This window comes from Pimephales promelas, chromosome 15 (genome assembly GCF_988280905.1).
Source record: "Pimephales promelas chromosome 15, fPimPro1.hap1.1, whole genome shotgun sequence".
NCBI lineage: Eukaryota > Metazoa > Chordata > Actinopteri > Cypriniformes > Leuciscidae > Pimephales > Pimephales promelas.
Genome location: NC_142783.1, coordinates 28436767 through 28458701, shown reverse-complemented (window position 1 = coordinate 28458701; position 21935 = coordinate 28436767). Strand labels below are relative to the sequence as shown.

Below are 21935 nucleotides of genomic sequence, written 5' to 3'. Positions count from 1 at the left end.
GTGTGTTTAAGTGTCTGCGGCCCGCTTTCCGTCACTCCCGCTGTTTGTCATGAGCTCAGAGCTGTAAGTCATTCTGGCAGCTTGGCTAGTTTGACATAATTGAGATATTTGGCAAATATTTCTTTCTAAGAAAGAAGGAAATATGGTCCCTGGCCAAGGCACTATGGTCTGTCATAGGGCTGAGAGAAATCTTGCTTTATAAGCTCTATTGTGGCACATATGATGGCTTTGATGGAGGACTTTTGCTGGTGGAGCTTGTTCATTTCACGTTATAGTAAATATTTGAAGTTAAGAAAGATATTATCAATGTTGAAAACGATTTTAACACAACCGTGATAACACTACTATTTAAAATGGGTGGATAAGATTTAAAAAAATGTTATTCATCAATGATACACTTGTTTCAAAATATTCTATTTTAAATAAATGCGTTTGAACTTTCTATTCATCAAATAATTTTGGGATTTTTTTTTTAATCATGGTTTCCACCAAATATTAAGGATCAAAAATAGTTTTCAACATTGATATTAATAAGAACCATTATTAATAATTGAGCACCAAAAATAATTGATAGTAGAGCACCAGTTCAGCACAATATACTGATTTCTTAAGGATAATGAATATATATATATATATATATATATATATATATAAAATTGCAATATATTAAATTATATTAGAAAATTGTAGTAATATTTCATAATATTGCATAATATTGCAATAAAGTTTTTATTGTCTTGGTGAGCTTCCAAAAATTTTTTTTTTTTTTTTTAAGTTAATGATTCCAAATGTTTGTGTGGGTGGCAATATCCAAAGATTTGGATGGCAATATCCAAAATCCTTGTCCTTTTGGGGACATTGTTTGGTCCCCATGGCATGAAGAAAACAGCTTATTTATTTACTAAAAATACAAAACTTTTTTTGTGTGAGGGATAGGTTTAGGGGATACACAGTTTAAAAATCATTATGTCTGTGGAATGTCCCCATAAAACATCAAGATGGTATCTTTGGTATCAATAAGAATAAAGTTCAAATATGTAGTCAGACCCATGGTGTAGTGGTTAGCACTGGCATGTGGTGCCCATGTGGACAATTCAAGCTTGCAACATTCTTTGATCCTGTCCGTTCTTTTATTATTAGTTTGTGTCCTTTCTGTATAATACTATGAAATTCAATATCTATATACCTCCAGTCCACAACATCTAACTGTCAGCAATCTGGAGCACCGGCCTTCATAATGTGATTCTAATTGAACCCTTTGGATGTTCTAAGAGTGGCGACAGTCTGATTTTAAAGCATTTGACAAGTGTACAATGACTAAAGGGTTGCCTGCTAATTATTCATGTCATTTCAGTGGATTGAAGCCCAAATTGCACACTGTGTCCCTTTAAATCCATCACTGTACTAAAAGCGAATAGTTAATGACTATAACATGGCACTAAATTATTCATTCAAAGAGGTAATGAAAATATGTTAATTAGACAATTGCTATTAAAGATGGAGTATATCAGCATCTCCTTACCCAACATGAAGTAATTATTTTAAGATATTCTGATTGTGAAATATTAGTCGTCAAGGGTGTCATGCACAGATTTGGACATCTGAATGAGTGATTTCAGCCAAAGCGTTTTAAACACTTTTCAGTGTGTGTGTGTGTGTGTGTGTGTTGCCTGGTAAACCCTACATTATGGGGACAAAATATCCCCACAAAGAGGGGCAATATCTGAAATCCTTGTCCTTGTGGGTACAGGTTCCCATGAGCAAAACATCTTATAAATCATACTAAGTGATGTTTTTTTTTTTTTTTTAAAAATGTAAAAAACACAGCAGGTTTTCTGTGATGGGTAACTTTAGTGTAAGGGGATATACAGTTAAGCATATACAGTTTGTACAAAAATCAATGTCTCTATGGGAAGTCTCCATAAACCATGAAAACACAATGTGTGTGCGTGTACAATAATCATACTTAATGATCAAATACAACTTTTTTTTTTTTTTTTTTAATTCCAGGAGGCACATTTGAATGGGCATTTCATTTTGGTTTTAAAGGTCCCGTATGCCCCTTTTCACAAGATGTAAAATAAGTCTCTGATGTCCCCAGAATGTGTATGCGAAGTTTCAGCTCTAAATAATGAACAGATAATTTTTTACAGCATGTTTAAATTGTCATTTTTTGGGGCTCAGAAAAAATGCGCTGTTTGCCCTTTAAATGCAAATAAGCTGCTGCTGCTGCCGGCACAGGGGGCGGAGCTTCATGAGCTCGCGCTCAGTCTCTCAGGACAATTTCATCTCACAGAATGATGATAATATCAGAAACTCCCAGTAACAGTGTTCATTTCGAGTCGGACAATAATCCCTACAGAGTCAGAGTGCTGTATAGAGATGGAACAGGTATAGTTTAGTAGTTTAATTACGGTTATCATAACGTATTTGTCATCTGCTTGTATGTATTCATTATTTATTAATCGCCTACAACAAGTCTGCTGTTTCTGACCAGGTCCAAATGATGATCAAATGATGAGTTTAAGAAAGTTTATTGTACATCACACAAAAGATGAAACGTCAGTTTTACTTCAGAAAATCACTGTAAGAGCTGAGTAAACACAGTAAGTTATAAGGAGTGCACAAGTTGAGGAAGCATTCCTGTGGGCGGACCTGTTAGTCAAAAACAAAAAAACAAAAAAAAAAAAACAGTTCTGCTGACGTCATTAAAGAAGGAAGTAGAGGGATGTAGTTCAAATGGGCTTTTTGATGTAGGCTACTTCTGTTAAATAAAATATCTCTCTTGGCATTGAACTTTGAGCTTTATAATTTCACAGATATTATTTATACTCTAACAACAACATTACACACTAACTAAAGTTTGAAACATGGAATCACGAAGAACGGGACCTTTAAAAATCCCAAGCACAAAAATCTGTGTCATTTTGTACAATCTCAGCATCTATTCTTCAATGTTTCATAAGAAACCTCTTGTCCCAGGCTCTAATTCAACTGCAACTAATTATGCAAAGGAAATCACACGCTCTTCATTTTTTTTTTCCACCTCTCCTTTTTTATGACTTTTCCTCGGGGTAAAGCAACAGAGCTCTATTCTAGAAGTTCATGAACAGCTCAGTCAGAAGCGGTCCCTCTTTGTCCTGTCCCTCAGTGTTTTGGCTAAAGACAGTCTCTGTCCATCCCCTCAGCTGACGAGGCTGAATTCATTCCCATGGTGCTGATAACTCCAGCATGCATGCGACCTCATGGTTCAGATTACAAGCGGGGGATTCATTCCTTGTATTCTGTCGGTCACCTCGGCATCAATTGCAGCAGTAAGCAGCGTGTGGAGAGGAGAATAGATGCTATCAGGCAGAGAGCAGCTGCTGGGAGACTGAGAGTCTGTGCTTGTGCTGTGAGATAAAAAAAACAATAATGTGACACAGTCCTTCAATCTGCATGTCACTGGTGACTAATGTTAATACAATACTTCCTGTTTATTGTTGAGCAATTGTTTAACTTCATATAAGGTGTCAGGGCATATGATACACTCTTTTGACTTGAAGAAATACTACTTGGAAAATATAGACCTTATGCACCAGAGAAACCATGGGCGCCGTCATCTTTAGAATATTGTCTTTGAACTTCCGGTTTCGCGGTCGCTCTGTATATTTCTATGGCATCGCTGTCGAGGATTAATTAGCTGTTGAAGTGGATTTACTTATTGTAGAGTTACCAAAAGTTATCATGAGCATTGTAATGTTTATCATAAGCATTTTAAAGCAGATGTCTTAAATGTTGACCGGGAATTTTTTTTTTTACGAGCAGTCCATTCATACCTTTGCAAGATCGCTGTGAAAATACAGAGTCAAAAGACAACGAGCGCAGTGCTGAAAAGGGGCAGGCCTACATAAGGTCAATACCCTGATTATTATGATTTATTTTTAATTTTTCAAAATTAACACTTCACCTACTGTACTGTAACTAACCCTAAACCAAGCCCTAACCTTAACCCTAAATGTGCATCTAGTTCATTAATATTACTTTGTGTATTGTCACCATAAAAATAAAGTGTAACCTAAATTTTTATCAATCGATAAATGTCAAGCAATTTCATTATGTAATTGTTATAATTTCAGGCCTTTTCAGAATTCAAAGGGATTTTTTACTGTTATTAAACCTCAAATTACTTGCCGTCAAAAATCTTTTTATGGTAAATTCCATTTACCATAAAACAATAAGATTAATTGTCCAGATAAGCTCTGGTTTTGCATTTGGGAGTGATAAGCGTGCTGTGAAGAAGGAAACATGATGTGATGTTTTATCAGCACCTTATCTCACAATGTAATCATGCTAATATCTGCAGATCAGTGTGCGTCGCTGGGGGAAATGGATAGTGCTGAGTAATGTCTCCTCTCAGTCGGTGCCGCCCATGCCAGCACTGATGTAACCGTGCCAGTAACTGAGTCTGCCGTCTCGGATATTGAGTCTGTGAGCGCACAGCCGAGCCACAGTCCCTGTGCCGTCTTTGAGACTCGAAGACAGTGACAGCCGTTCTTGTGCCCTTATACCTTATAATCTAAAACCTTGTCGTCTAGTCTCTCTCTTTTACAGAGATGAGACTCTTTTGTTGGACAGATTGTTGGATGAGCCAATAGTTTGTTCCAAGGCTTGAGGCTTCAGTTACAAATGTGCAGTAGCTGATAAATCATATTACTTCATCACGCTGTCATTTCTCTGCAAACATAGACTCCGTAATACCATCATGATGACATGTATGCTTATCTCATGAGCTTGCACATTTTAATAAGTGGTGTGAAGTCTCAAAAGCCCCCACTGTTCCTCAGTAAGTTGCCATTTTATCCTTCAGCTCACTTATTTAGTCACTTTAATGTGAATTACATCATCTAAGTATGCGGCACAATGAATAACCACATCAACCAGGAGCTCGAACCACTGTCAGATGATGAAAATGACCGGTGATATTACCTTTCTGCAAAAATTCTCCAGATCCTTGGAATGTGGGGATATAGAGATCCGATTAGACTGATTACCTCATCATTGTTTAGAGTGAAGGGAAGGCACTGGATGACTGCATTGCTCTGTGATGGAAGGCTAATCAATTGATAGATTACGCAACTGAGATGAGTGTTGCGCTAAAGCTGTGAATGACTGTGAGTGGGATTACTGTGGCCTCAATGGACTGAATGACTGAGAACTAATGGGTACTGGGGTCACTGACACTGATATCTGCTTCTCATAGATACAAAATGCCAGACATCGTAGGCAGACTTGTAGTGCTGGATTTGTCTAGGATTTCAGATTATAACATATGTTGTAATATATCATTCTAGTCAACCGGACATGTTTCTCTTTGTTTCTCTGTAGCTTAAAACGTCTCAGGCCTCATTCAAGTGACTTCTTCAGCTGGATTGATGGTGGAGGCTCCTCTGCATAACCTGGCTACACAACACCGAAGCAGTAACACTCTAAAGAGAAGATCTGGGGGGAAAAAGGTTCGCAGGTGAGTGGAGTTAAGGTTTAAGGAAGGGCCATTATTGGCCCAGTTTATATAAACCACTACAAACCAGGTTATCCAATCAGAAGTTTCCGGCCGAGACAGATAGTCTTTTACAAAATGTTGTAACTTGCATCTCAGATGCAGTTTCTGTGACCATTTTTGCAAATAGGGTCTCTGATTTTACTACATCGACATGTTTCTATAACCGTACTTTAAGACAAGTTAGGGAACCTGGAGAAGTTCCTTGAAGTCTTGGGCTTGAATATGTAAACAAAGGATGTCCAATTCTTGAGGACAACTTTCTAGGAGTTTTACTCAGCCCTAGTTAAACACATCTGAACCACCTAATCAAGGTCTTCTCTTGCATTTGTAAGACTGTTCACCACTATGATTTTGTGCTTGCAAAGTCTCTGCATGAAATCCATTCAGCACAATCGTGTTGTTCGTTAACATTGTCAGGGTCTGAATCAGGCTCGGAAAGGTTTGAATTTGACGCCATGATAAATATTTGCATCTGAGTAGCCTATAGCTTGCTGTTATGGAGGGGTGTTTCCTGAATACACACTAAGCGCTGCCAATCACAACAAACTGGACTAGCTAACCAATCACAGCACATTTCGTATTTTGGAAGAAGGGGCTTCATCGAAAATTACGTGTTCAACCAGAATGGGGAGAGAGGGGCTGTAATAATGTAAAATATGTGATAAATAATGTGTTTTTTGAACAATCAAGCACGAAAACATATTCTAGTACTAGTACAAAATCAAGACTTCGTAAAAGGCATGTTACTAAATGCTTCAACACTACCCTGATATGTTTTTCTAATACAATAATTAGATTACAAATGAAATGCGTCTCACTCATTAAACTCTCCTACAACTCCAACAATGAATGTAGTCTTGTGATGCCATTGGATGCAATAAGGTTAAATGCCATGGAGTTTCACCATCAGGCCACTTTGACACTTGGATGCTAGGCACACATTGGGATAGTTAGAGAAGTTTAAGAGGCGACTGGAGAGCTCTTGTTCCGTGGCCTATCCCCAAAGTTGGGCGGTAGGCATAAGTAAGCAACTTGGATAATGGTGAAATGAGTTCACATAAAAAAACAAAAAAAACATCCAGTTGACCACAATAATCTATTAGAACATTCTATTATGACCTAAACGAATGAGAATCTTTTTACATAACTTCTTGACAGGTGGCACCGCAGACCACCAGGCAACAATGTATGTGAATTCTAAAACTGCGCCACTAAATCAAACATTCATCCATGTATGACTCCTCTACACCCATGCTGGGTTGCCTTGAACCATCCCACCCGCTTGGCTATAGTGGAAAACATCCCCCTCCCTTCACTCAACCCCCCTCTTCCTCTAGCCTCACGGAAGACGTGATGACAGTGGTGTCAGCACAGGTCACAGTGATACACAGAGTCTGTTCGCACCATGCTGCCAATTCCTATTCTTTCTCCTTTTCTTCCTCCTCTCCTGTCGCTAGTTTTCTGGGTAGGCTCACAGGGTCCAAATTCCTGCCCATCAGCAGCTCTGCTTATGGCTCAGAGGTGTGGGGTTTCCACCTCTCTCGGCTTATGGGCTCACTTGATGTGGTCTTGGAGCCATACTCAAATAGGATAGCGCTTCTTTTAGGCATTTGTAACCATTTTGACCTAACTGCAGCACATCTGGTTTTTGACCAAGTGTGCAACAGAGCTACACTACTATGATGTGAGAGTTTTTAGCTCAAGGTCAGATGTGCTATATTTTCCGCTTTTTCATAAATGGCTCTGTGATTAAAGGTAATCCATCATTGTTGACCAGCCAGATCATCTAAATTAGTCGTTCATCTGTAAATAAAGCAGTTCAGTGGCTGATAAAAGAAAATGGGAGTTTTGGTGTAGATTAAACGCATTTGTTTTCATTCCATTACTAACAGTTCGCCAATATCTTATCATTTACTTTGACATAGATAGTGGTGTTAGATTCATTATGGTGGCCATAGTGGTCATCTGATTTCATTAACCAAGTTTTTATTTTTGTAATAAAGTCAAAAGCAAAACTATTTTACTCATGTAAAATTGAAAAGGGATACTTTTACTGGAGTAATATTGTATTAGGGTATCTATAGTTTTACTCAAGTACTTGGTTTGTGCTCTTTGTCCACTACTGTAGGTGTCCCACAGAAGGACTGCATGGACAGATGTGCATAGACATTTTATTCAGTCTGCGCTAAAAAACTTAATTTCACAATAAGTAAATATTAAGAGATAACAACTCTCCTAATTTGAGGCAACAGTGTGAGAGTAAATGCGGAAGGCAGACCCTGTAATACCTCTCAGATGGAATTCATTCTGGCTTTGCTCGACTAATGGTAGCTTTGGCTCGTCAATCTCAAATCATCATGTTGGCTCTGTCATATCGATTTTTACAGAAAGTAGTCCTAAATTGGGCTTTCTTTATCAATCGTAAGGCTTGTTACCAGGCAACAAGATGACCAAACTCACTGGCCTGTTAACACACAAAAAAACCTCACTGGCCTTCAACACAGTCACAACTTGCTAACTGTATTTTCTTTTTTATCCAGATGCTTTTTCACACTTGGTTTTTTGTTTGTTCAAGAACATATTTGTCATTTATCGAATATGTCTCAGCTCTCGCATTATACTCCTATATATTCCTACAGAACATTTTATGATGTCTTGTATTATTATGTAAATTCAGTGTGACTATAGCTGTACTTTAATATTCCAAGGATTTTAATGAAATGTCCAATTATATGTTGGACCTAGAATTCTTCAAATCAATTATTCTAGTATTAATTATGTGTTTTCTGCTAAAATGTCAAGGAAGACGTGTAAGTGGAATTCTTGACTGAGCTGTCGTGATTATATATGATGAATAATTCAGTCATTTGTCATTTGTTCAGACAGGGTATGCTTATGTTTTCACAGCCAATATTTCATAGATGATTGTCTTTCCTAATTTCACTCATGAGATCTTGTCTAGTATTGGAAGAGTCTTTACTTCCTTTTCCCAAGGAAGTCTTTACTTCATATACAGTGTATATATATATATATATATATATATATATATATATATATATATATATACACACACACACACACACACACATGTGTAATAGAGAGAGATGGAATAAGACTGTATAATGACTTCCCCTGCATTATTCACAGTCCTGGACTTTAATTTCTGTTTGTGTGTTTACATACTTTTATTTTATGCACAGTTCATTCTACAGTTGTTCTAACACTACTTCTTTGTTGTAATAATAATTCAGCTTGGTTGTTTAGAAAAAGGAGGAGAGTGAGTAAGGGAAAAAAGGGACAATCCAGACAACCAACAAATCATCATGAAAATGTTAATGAGAAACGAAGAGACAAAAAAAAAAAAAAAAAAAATGGGGATGAAACACAGGCTGCCCATACAAATTACTGTAATAAGCAGATCTACATTAAGGCTGCATAATATCCCCCACTGCATGGCTTATCACAAAGAAAAGCACCCGAAACGTCTATCTGGAGTGATTCTGAATTAATGTCTCATTACTCTTAAGCATCATCATTTTTGCATTTCATATCAAAATGGCAGCAAATTACACAGTAATTAGATATTTGGAGGGGGAAGAATTGCTTCTGGCAATAGATAAAATTACATCTCGGCTCAATGGGATGTGCACTGATGTTGCCTGCAGAAGACACCAGCTATCAATCGTTGGACGTAAAGTGTGTGTGAGAGCATGTGTGTAAGGGTGACCTCACTCTATGAGCTCAGAGCACCAGGCATGCTTTACGGCTGCCACTTTATGGAGTCAGACCGCATCTTTGCTCTGCCTCTGCCCTGAGCTGATCACAATCTCTAGACGCCCAGAACATTTACAACAGGCTGAATGTAATGCACTGTAGGAAACTCTAGATGTCTGTTGTCAATCGATGTTGTCATGCATGCTTCCAAATGAGTGTTTCTAACATATGTTGTTTATTGTTTGGATAGCACTAACTAAGCAAGTCGAGTCACTAATTTATAGCGCTTTATACTATACAGATTGTTTTGAAGCAGCTTCAGTGATAAACAGGGAAATAATGATTCAGTGATGACAGAAAAAGTTACAGTAAGCTTGCTCATTGGGACTCAACTTACATACAGTGAAAATAATATACATGCTTGTAATAATAAACAAGTAGTTGTTGTTTTTGTAATAGTTATGCATATTATATGCATTTGTATACATATTTTACATTGTAGGCTTTGAGTTAATGTTTATTACATTATAATGGGACATGCAGTTAGCATGATGAGGTTTTGTTTGTGTATGCTGTCTGATTATAGATGTGAATGGTATAATCTAGGTTAATTGGGATTAATTGTATCATCATGTCATCTGCTGGTTTAGAATTTTTTTTATTTGATATATTTTGCTAAATTCAGAATCGCTGGATGTAAGCTCGCAATTGAGAGAAAACACGTCAGAATTGTGAAATAAAAAAAGTAGCAATTATTTTTTTATTCCATGTGAGAAGCAAACTTTCATATATTAGTAAACAATTTTAAGGCAGATTTTTGTTGTTCAAGTGAATTGCTACACTGCTAGTCAAAGCTTTGGAATTTTTGGAAAAATACAATTTAAACGTGACCATTTTCTATTTAAATATTAAAATGTAATTCAGGTGATGGCAAAGCTGAAATTTCAGCAGCCATTAATCCAGTCTTAAGATTCTGATGATCCATCAGAATTCATAACAACATTTTAAATAATGACTAGGCCTATTTTTTATGTTTATTTATTTATTTATTTATTTATTTATTTTATCAAATACATGCAGCCTTAGTGAGCATAAGCGGCTTCTTTAAAAGCATTAAAACAATCTTAATTATTTAAAACATTCGACTGGCTGTGTATATTAACATTTATCAGTTAATAATATATACGGATATAATTATTATATATAATTATTTTTCACAGTTTTTGGCAATCCACCAGTTCATCATTTATTTTAACAGAATTGTTTTTTTGCATAGAGATCTTTTGAGCAATTAAAAAAGATAAAAATAATAACAATAAAATAAAAAGGTTTTACTTCACCTCCCAATCATCATTTAAAGAGAAATATTGAAGCTTGAATACTTCAGAATACTTAACTCATTCCACAAAATAATTATGAGTCCTCTTCACTGAGGGCAAATGTGACTATTACGTGTCATACTGGTACATAATGAAGCATGAAGGCTGGAGATGCGAGGAGCATCTGCAGAGTCATAGACTGATGGGGATCTCATTTCCTAGCAGACCCTTGGGGCCCCCGTAGCACATCTGAGGCCCTGCCCACTCAACATCCATCTCGCCCTCCACCCGCTTCTGTCCATGCTCTGTCAAGTTCACGGCTTGTGTGCCATCAGTGGCCAAGCTGTGTGGCGATTGCTCCGAGTCCACTGACAAGAGAGATGGAGGTTGGGGTCACGCAATTGTGTGGGCAGCATATTAGGTATTACAATGGCATCCTGCCTTATGAATTTTGGCATCACAAGCAGGGTTAAACCATGAAAGATCAAACCTTCAGTATGCAAGTTTAGTTAAAAAAAAATCAAATTAAATTCAAATAATTTAAAGCGTTATTGTCCTTTAACCGTCTCCCCCATCTGCCTTACTCCCTCTAGGAATATCATGTGTTATTTCAATTAACTCCAGGTTAAATGAACATCAGCAGATTCGGGGGATGAGGGGAACGTGACGTTTTTTTTTTTGGTTTTGATGAAGTTAAAGACAGCATTACCCTGGGCAAATCTAATTAGAATTGTTAATGTGCCTACCACACCCCCTTTTGAAAAGTCTTGAAATGAGTTGCCACACTTTTTTTTTTTCCCCCTCCCATTATTTATTCTTTCATGTTGACACATTCTAATTTCCAAGATCTGGGGATGATTAAATTAAGACCATTAATATGGTGAGCGAGTCCCACCGCCGACAATCGCGGGCACCCACTGCATGTATTTAAATATAGATTTAATATCTAGGAATGCAGAGAGAGTGTTTTCATCAGTGGTCTTAAAGTGCTTAGTGTGCAGTTCGGGGAGATGTGCTCCTAAACATAAAAAATACATTTCTGCAAAAGGGGGAGGGATTGTGTCTTTAATGAGAAGTTGAATCCCATCTCCAGTCATCCTCCACCTTTCTGGGTACATTAGGCAGGAGAGCGCGTGCAGAAATATCCACGCAAATTTAATTATGTTCATATTAAAGGAGACTCTGACAAGGGAGGTAGCTGTGCTGCATGGATGAGAAGCTCTAGTTGTTCTGGTGCAGTGGCTCATCCTGGATTGATGATTTAACAGCAGAACTCTGGCCTTGACAAGCGAACAGATGTGCGGAACAGAACTCTTTACAGAACGGTCCGAATTCAGCTCAGCAGAACTGAACCTGCAAGGCAGTTTTCTACAGATCGAAATAACATCCATGGAGCGCTCACTTTGAAGGCCTGAAATGTGGAATCCAGAAAGTGGTGGAAATACTGTCATAGAGGTGGCTCATCATTTTAGAATGGTGAAATGGGGGGGAAAATGCTCACTTTGACACCAGCACTGTTTGTAAAAAGCTTGATAGGAAAATGGCATGCCTCAAATTGCAGCCATGGAAACCTTTGCCCTCTGCCAGGAACGTTTATGTTATCTGCAAGAAAACGTAAAATCGTTTTAAAAAGTGATGTTGATTTGTGACCTTTTTGCAAAATGGTGTGTGATGGCTATTATCTTACAGGAAATAGGGACCTAGCGGTTAGAGCGTGTTCTTTGTGCTACGGGACTTCAAATCCACAGATCGCCACAGATTTTCTGAAGGTTCACTTTCTTGATCTGCTAAGCTCTAATTTGATTGGTTGCTGTTATTACAATGAGCAAGTTTAAATGAATATTCAACCTTCACATCATTCCGAACTTGTTTGATTTTTACTCTTTCTGAGGAACACAGAAGATGACATTTTAAAGAATGTTGGCTAACCAATGAGTTTTTGTTATCATAGACTTGCAGTCACATTTACCAACGTTTCTGTGAATTTTAGCTTTCGAAATCCAGTCATTTCAATAGGAATCTGTATGATAAGAAATTCTGTGTGAGAGAGAAATATTTCCCAGCAGATTTTGCAACTGGTTCACAGCATTGACTAACAGAAAGCTGCTTGTTTTGACTTCTGTGTAAGAAAATCATGCAGAAATTCTATTAAAGTGACTGCACCTTTAGATATATATATATATATATATACAGTGTTGGGGAGTAGTTAACTACAAATAGCGAAGCTACTAACTTAACTACATTTTTAAGTAGCTTGGCAGTAGCTCAGTTGCTTTTTAAACAGAGTAGCTTTTCCAGTAGCTAACTACTTTTTGCAGCAAGTAGCGGTGTAGCTCGAGCAAAAGCTACATTGTGTTTGTCGAGCCTGCGCGAATCAGCGCGATGCTAGGATATTCTTCTTCTTGTTAGATTACAAACTCATTTTTTTGCCATCACCGCCACCTGTTGTTTAATCACGCATCTGCGGCAAAACAGTTCACTGACGTACAGAAGTGTGTTGACACACACATGATGATGGAGCAAGATGTGACAGCAGATTTGGAGGATGGAGAAACAACTAACGTTAATTACCCATGGCCTTATTTGTCCAAGTTCAATCGGTATTTTTGAGAAAATGTTCTACATGCCATTTACGTTGGATGTATATTTTTTTCTTGCAGTGTAGCTGACTACTTTTCCAAAAGAGTAGCTTGACTGTAGTTTAACTACTTTAACTTACGAGTAGCTTGTAGCTTTTCAAACTACAGTTTCAGAGTAGCTTCCCCAACACTGTATATATATATATATTGCATGTACCACAGAATAAAGTAAGTCATACAGGTTTGGAGAAACATGAGTGTGAAGTACATTTAAATGGTAATTCCACCGGTGGAGACATGAATATGTATTGAAAGTGGGTCATATATGTAGTAGAATAGTATCATAAATTTCTCATTTGGGTCCTCCTTGGCCGATAAAGGCAGAAAATTACTTTTTAGCGCTTTAGTGATTGTAGACAACAATCCCCACTCAGCTCCGCAGGCCACTCCCACTACTCCGCCCATTACTGTAGACTAGAGTTGAGCTCCACTCTACGCATAATGAAATTAGATAATGCACGCTAATATAATAGAATGTCAAGGAGGCGCCCGCGCCATCAGCCAATAGATTGCCGTGATTCTATATGGGCTTCAGACAATCGGTACACTTATTCTGACGCGTAATTTTACACGTGAAATGCAGCCAAACCTTGGAGCGTTTTGTCTTCGGCATCTTTATTAATCTCCTCACTATCAGACGTTCCGGTAGTCTCCTGCATATTGATAATGGCTCCCTGATGCCCGCAAATTAGTTAAAATCTCCCAGAATCTAGAGCGAGTGAGCAAGAGAACGCATGCGAGACAGACTGTGCTCCTGCACGCACAAGGGAGAGAGAGAGTGTGCCTCAGAGAGAGTCAGACATCGAAATGTTCGTTCTTAGTCGGTCTGGTTATTACCGTTTACTATTGGCACCGCGTTTCGGTACCCAACCCTATCCATAATGCATCCGTCTGCGTATTCAGTACCTTCATCCATATTTTCAAAAACTTTCTGCCGGTGAAATCAAACGCACTGGCACTGATCTGATAGGTCTGTTAGTGCATTAGGTCCAACCCAATATGGGCGGGTTTGAAAGGGTGGGAACTAGTGCTTGTAGTCTTTACAGAAATCCCCCTCTTACACTTCCTCCTACAAAGACGTAAAATGACGATTTTTTTGCGTCATATAGGAGGAAGTGATAAAGGTAAATGGCGGATTTCTCTCGTCTCAGGGGAAAATGAGAGAGTGTTGCACGACCATTCAATAGTATGACTGGGTTTCTAACAATGGAAATCTTAATGCAAATGGGTGGAGTGTCCCTTTAAGGGAATTATCTCTGCAGATGATCACTTGATTTGCAAAGATAATGGCCAGGATAAAGATATTAAAGGTATTGTGTGACACTCGTTAGGGAGCATAACTCTATATTCCACTTTGTTGTCTTTAAAATATGTCTGTTAAATAGTCTGCCTTATTACATTTTAGCCGATCTCAAATCATAAATATCCAACATGTTGAATATGTACGATCAGAAATCCTGTTGTGTGGGGGGAACCAGAGGACAAACTCGCACACACTCTGCTGTAGATTATCATGCGGAATGAAACAACACCAAATCAGAAAGTGATCTGACGGATTTTAATTTTTTTTACTCACATTTTCTGTAAAAATAAATCCAAACACTATTATCACAATTTCTTTATTCCCTCTCATCTGCCATGGTTTTTTACCCTAAAGTCACGCTTGACCACTGGAGTTTTTATCAAGATTTTTTTTTTTTTTTTTTTTTGTCTCACATTTTGAAAATCTTGTAAAAATCATTTAGTGTGTGTGGGCCAGCCTTTAGAGAGGCAAAAGATCTGATCCCTGAGTCTGTAAACATTTTCGATTAGGCTATGCTTAATCTTAATGCCCACTAGACTATTAGTGCAGACACATTGAGAATGACAGCATCCTCTGTAAATTTGCCCTCTGAGCATTGCGTGTTTCTGTTTGTGTGTTTGTTGTAAATAAGGTTGTGTCTGGTTGATCTATTATGTCATAAGAGCGATTATGGATTGTCCTTTTGTCTTAATATGATTCTCCACACTGCCCTAATTAGTTCTGGGTTCTTGTTTAAACCTGCGTCCTTTCTCTGTTGATTTGTTTTTGTGAGATTTTACCATAGTCTATTACTTCTAATTACTTAATGTACAAACACACACTCACCCCCTGTCTACACTGAGTTAATTTGATGACAGCATTCACCTGGACATCATTAAAGTGAATAATTTCCACTGCTTCCCTGTGTTAAAGCTTCTGGAAAAAAAAAATCCATTACAGAAGAATATATGCAGAAAACTCTCATTTAGGAAGACAGCAGGGATTTTTCACTCTGCCAGTAGCTGACAGTGCATCAACACATTCCTGAATATGCAGTTTGATATTCATAATCTGCCCAGCAGTGGGCTGTTGTGACGAGTTTTAATCTCAAAAGCTGTTGTTTGCGGTGAGTTGATGTGTTTATCACGACTCAGACTGGGAAACTCCCTTGACTTTAAGAGTTTCTCGACCACCTGATTTGAATGTAACTGAGATTAAACTGTTTTTCATACACGCCATCAAAAGAAAATCAATACAAAATGCTCCACAAAAGAATGAACAACATGCGTTATGCAGGCTTACATCAGCTTGTTTGTTCATTGGGAAGAACCACACGGCCTAATGAATGGAAATGAATGTATGTTTTGCAGAGCCAAAACAGCCCATAATTACACAATTACCCTCTAATGGCGAAGGTATGCATCATTTACGTCAACAAACCTTTAGGTAACAAAGCAAAAGGCATGAAAAATATTAGCGTTGTTTTGGAAGGTATGAGGATAGTGGCTTTATGATTGTTACTGCCATTATGGTGATGTTAGAATAACATATTTGGTGTGGAACAGACTATTATGACATTAAATATCATATATCAGCCGTGTTTTTTTTTTTTTTAGGAAAATCCAAATATGTCCCACCTTAAATGCTTAAGGCATGTTTACACCAAGGACAGCCACTATTAAGATACATGTTTAGTTTGTTCGTTCTAAATATAAATGAATGGCAGATTTCACACCACAACTATAACGATAATGGCACAGAGAAACAATACTGTTGGATACGATTTTTTTTCCAGCTGATGAACTAAAAAAAACATTTTCCGCCAATTGGAATCCATCCTGCTTTCAAGGGCTCGAGCATTTATAGTGGCAAACTGCAAAACTGTAGCGTGCTTAGAATAAACAGACCGATATCGTCTGTTGGTGTGGATGCTAATATAGTTATCATTATTGTTATCTTTATATTTGTCGTTCTGTGCATGTTTCAGGTCTTTGCCTATTTCGTGTCTTGTGATTGATGTCTGCCTGATATTGCGATTTAATTGCAGTTAGTGTGGGTATGATGACTAGTGTTGACTCTTTCTCATTTGCCACAAGTGTGTATGTTCTCTCTCCAATTGTAAGTAATGAAATAATACAGTGGTGTTTGAATTGGTGTGACCACTCAGACAGCTCTTGGGTTTCCAAATACAATTATGCAGTAAGTATGATGCTCAGTGATAGACAAAACAGCAGGAGCTCATGCATATGCATGTTGTGTCTTGGAATATAAATTAACAGGGGCTGGCCTCTCAGCTGACCCACTTAGGCTGTCAATTACTGTTCCGACAGGATGGCTCTGATAGGACAAAACCACAATCATTCTTAGCATTCACCATTGGCTAATTTACCTGTGCATATGGGATTTTTGAAATATCCTCAAACAGGCATAATCAATGACTTTTTGTGGATGTGTTGTACATTTGAATAAGATGGAAACATTATTTTGAATGAGACAAAAAAAGTCCTGCTTTCTTAACGGAAATGGATAAGCTGTTATCTTGCTAACCAAACACTTACCAAAAAAAAAAAAAAAGACCAATTCAATTGGTATATGTATATATGTATGTGTATATTTATTATATATATAATTTATATATATATATATATATATGAAAAAATATATATATAATATAAAAATTATATATATAATAAATATACACATACATATATATATATATATATATATATATACCAATTGAATTGGTCTTTTTTTTTCTCAAGGTAAGTGTATGAATATATATATATATATATATATATATATATATATATATATATATATTCATTTATAATTATATTCATTTTTATAATCATTTACAGTCAGGCACTGAATAGAGTACTAATAAAGTTGTCTCCACTAATGCAAAGGCTGAATTTGGAATTAGCATACTTACCTACTACTAATACTTGAGAAATGTTTTGCATTACGAAAGGAAAATGGTCTGCAAATGGCGTTTCAGGTTGACTTTAAAATAGATTAATAATATCAAATTACTCTTTGGGTAAATAGGCATATATTATCAAATTGGTGCTTTAACATCAGATAGAATATACCATTTTAAGTTTTAAGGAATATACTGGACACTTGGAAAGCCAGAAATTTCTAAATAATAATCACAATTAAAGTCAACATCCATCCACTTTAAATGACACATTAAAGACTGCCTCTTTCACGTGCAAATGATTGCAGTGCTATGTGGGTAATAAGGAGCAGACTCCACTATTCAGATGTCTGCTACATTATCATCACTTGCAGTGAGTATTCTGTATGAGTGAGCATGTGTGCGAGTAAGTGGCGAAGGAGACACAACACAAGCCTCTGTCTCTGCATGCATGTGTGTGCGTATGTTTTGGTGACTCAGTGCTGCTAGGTGATTGTTAGACTAAGAAGCCATTTTCTACTCCTAGCATGTGACATGACCTGGCAGAGAACCAAATGAACTTTGACATTGTGGTTTTCTTCAAATGCAAAACAGTGACTCTTCAAAAGGAGAGAGGGAAAAAACACTTTTGGCTTCAATCCAAGGGTTGAGAATCATGCGTACCAGTTTAAGCTTGTGGATTATGTGACCTATAGGTGTATAAATGAGTTTTAGTGCCTCAGGCTATAAAAATGTAGACCAGGTAAGAATCAGTGATGAATAATACAGGTGCCTGTTACATTTTCTGAAATAGTGTTTTGCCAGGTGCAGAAAACCTGATTGAGTTTCAAAATAAAAGTTTGGGAAGACCATGTCCACATAATCTTGCCAATCACAACATAGCAAGACTAAAATAACAGCTTCTTACCTCACCTCACTCTGACAATTCTGCAGTAATTTGTGTTAGGTAGGATGAAATGCATGCATAATTTTAATAACTTATTGAATAGTTGTTATTCTCAAATTGTAACTAGTCATTTTAACACCACCCCAACCCCAATAGGTCTACTCTCCATTGCCCCGAAAGGAACTCTGCACATGTACATAACTTCACAAGTTGGCAGCAAACACAAGTGAAGAAAATCAATAACCATCCAAGACTCTTGAGGACCCGCTCAACACCAAGTCCCGCAAACCTATCAAATCACTGCAATCTTATTCTCTGCCTAGTGACAACAATCCTCCCTCCTTACCCCCATCCTGTCCCCTCCTCCGGCCTTGCCGGGATTCTGTTAGCATTGTTAATGGGCATTGTTGCTGAATGAGGACCTCTGCTCCTCTCTCTGCATCACAGCTCCCACCCCTGGCAGATGGATGGGCCTGACCTCGCTATCAGCTGGTCCCAGACACAAAGTCCGAGAGTGGCGTAACAAAGTAGGAGGAATGATGCCTCTGTCGGGAGACCAAGAAAAAGCCAGGCCCCCATAATGAAGTCAGGGTCCATTGTGGAAAGTTGTGGATAGGAGCGTGGAGACCGCAGGGAGTAAAGGGGCCCTTGCAACACTGTGCTCCCAGCCATGAGAAGAGGGAGGAGGGGTTCCAGAACCACTCGTACCCCCTGCCCCGTGATGAATGGAAGTAGTCGCTAAAAGTGAATTGCGCTGCTGTGCATTGGCAGAGACCGAAGGAGAAGGAGTCTGCCTGGAAACTGGGAGACAAACTCAGCAACTGTCCTTGCGTGAGCCAGAGACACATCTACAGTGTGCCACTTTACATACAGACAACCTAGTGGGAAGCTGGTGTAGAGTTTCAGGGAATAGGATAAGGGTTTGATGTACATTTTAATAGCACTATGTTCTGTGTTCATGATCTTGGATAGGTAAGAATAGTCCACTTGTGCAAAGTTCATATACCAAGGGAGAATGGATGAACAAACAACTTGGAGTTTCTCTTGGAGTACAGCGACACTAGAAGATCATTCACTCGAGAATATTCATTTTTCAATTATCTTCAGTCAAGGTGGACAAATGCATGGATGTAATAATGCATTGAGGATTAGGAGGACCACATGTAATGGCTCCATGTTAATCAAGCATTGAAATAACCCATATTGGTCAACCCTAATCTGAATATGGTGGTTGCAGCCTTGGGTTATGTATAAATGAGAACGGAACGATCAATATGCATAGGCTCATGAATACCAAACATCGTTTAATTAACATGACACAGCATGGACCAATCAGGTTCACCGTCTCCAGAAATCTCTTTTGTAATCAACAGTATGTACCGAGCAGCTCTGAGACTTAGTACAAGAGACAAAGAGAGAGAGAGCGAGAGATTGTCTATGGACTGGACCAAGGCTGCTCCCCCAGCCGTGCTGGATCCCCACCATCTGCCCCAGCTGCTGCCTCTCTTTAACTGCCATTCTGATTGACAATGAACCCAAAGCCCTGTGATAATTGTGGCTGCTTGGTGACTTGGGCAGGTAATGCCTTCCTTTCAGGATTTATCAAGCTCCATCTGTTCCTGTTGGTATCTGACAGAGTTAAATCCCCACCCTCTCACCCCCTTCCTTCTCTGCCCCTTGTGCTTATTTCCTCAAGGATCCAGAGGGCCAGCTAGCCAAGCAAATATTGGGCTTTTGTGTGAGGATGCTTATTAGAGAGCTACATGGTGACCCAGAGGGGTAACCACACCCACAAAAGAGGCGAGCATGAAGGCAAAGCATATTTGTTCAGTCATTAACTAAAGATAAAAGACTCCTTGTGGCTAGATCCCTCCCCCTGTCCTGGTTTTTGACTCAGTCTCACAGTAAGTGTTGTGTGTCGTGTGTCACGAACAATTAGAGGTGTAGTTCTCTCACTTCCTTTTTGCGTCCTCTGCCTTACATGGCACCTTACTCAGGACTATGCCTCATGGGAGGCTATTCGGAGAAGTGTGATACCCAGTGGTGTCTCATAAACTGGAGCAGGTGCCTTCTAAATGCTGGTTAGAGCTGACTGTGTGTGTCTAGTGTAATTGGTTGGGCCTGTGTTTAAATCAGGAAAGGTGTTTCTAGATTATCTAAAGGAAACTGTACTTTAGTCAGTCGCTTAAAGTGTAGCTGAAGTGTGTAATTTCTGTCACTTAATTGAATTGGAAAAAACAAACAAACAATTGTTTTCAAACAGGTTTCTGGAAGACATCCCCACTTCAGCCATTGGCGAGGTTGCCCCTCCCCAAACTCACACTGTTACTTGCTTGGATGCCCAAATGAACTGTGAAATGATTTGATAGGCCAACAGGTACAGTTTATACTTTCTGAGTAATTCAACCTATGTAAGGCTTACTTTCTTGTAGTTCTCTCTGTTATAATGAACTGGCATAGGATAAAGGATTACAGTACATCTTTATACACAATTTTTTTAAAAAAAGTCAGATAATAGAAAGAACGCATTAGCACTAGACGAGTCGAAATGGACCAAACTCATTAGTATTCAGAAGCAGGAATTCTGTGCTACGCTTTTCACAGCAATGATAATTATTATTGCTTATGGGGACCTCTTATAAACATTCTCTACCCTGCTAAACAAGACAGTCACATAAACCAAAAAATAGTTTTAAATATAGACATTCAATCTAGTGCATATTATAGCTTATTCTGGGCAAGAAATGTTTATCGACTGATGTGATAATACATATACATAAATTTATTATACATATATTTATATATACAGTATATTTCATTTCCAATTAAGTTTATAGTGGAACATACAGGTAGGCTATATAAACTTGGCTGGAAATTACCATTGTAACAAGTGAAGGATACAAAGACAGCTGAAGTAGCAGACAGAAGCTCACTACTGCAACATAGGCCCCTGCCAAGCTTATTTCTCCATTGCCAGGTTCATGTTAGTTTTTGGCTCATATTTACGGAATATGTCACTTTTACTTTGCAGAATTAGAGCGATCCTAGTCATGTGTTTGCTAATTATAGGCAGCAAATTACCATCTGTTGAGAGTAGATATCATTTTAGGTCAAAATAATCAGATCATGTGTAGATTTGTGGAAATTTGTATAACATTTATATTGAAAAATATTTTATGTTTTATTTGGGTATTTCATGAGTCACGCGATGTTGACGTTGCTTGAACAACACATACAACTAATTTTAAACAATACTGAAATGGTAAAGCAGCAAATCACCAATATGAGTAGATATTGGTGGGTGAAAAAAACCCACTTGGAGCCTTACCACATACAGATAAACAGACAAATTCCAGTTTGTACCACATTAAATTAGATTCAATTCATGATCAAAGCCAGTTTTGCTTGTTCAGAAGAGGTATGCACTGAGAACATAATGTTCAACAAACCATTACGTACTGTATATTAAAAGGTCCATTTATATTAACAAAATTAGCTCTCTGCACTAGAATCAGCTCATTAAACCTAACTACCACATGCAATCAGAGATCAAGGCTGGGAAGGAAAGGAAAAACTTCCATATGAGTTGAAAGTAAATTACAGTAGAAAATTGAATAACAGTATGCTGAAACA

The 21935-nt window shown here is 38.0% G+C and overlaps 1 protein-coding gene across 2 annotated transcripts in view; it reads left to right on the top strand.

The window, feature by feature from the left end:
• Positions 1–21935, top strand: part of rnf144aa (ring finger protein 144aa) — a 451897-nt gene that overhangs the window by 91204 nt on the left and 338758 nt on the right. The window contains exons 1-2 of one of the 2 annotated variants that reach the window (XM_089120490.1): positions 2269–2391; positions 5368–5503. The gene's annotated coding sequence lies outside the window, so the exon portion shown is untranslated. Of the gene's footprint in view, positions 1–2268; positions 2392–5367; positions 5504–21935 lie in introns of those variants that run through there. The other variant, XM_089120489.1, reaches the window with a different exon arrangement.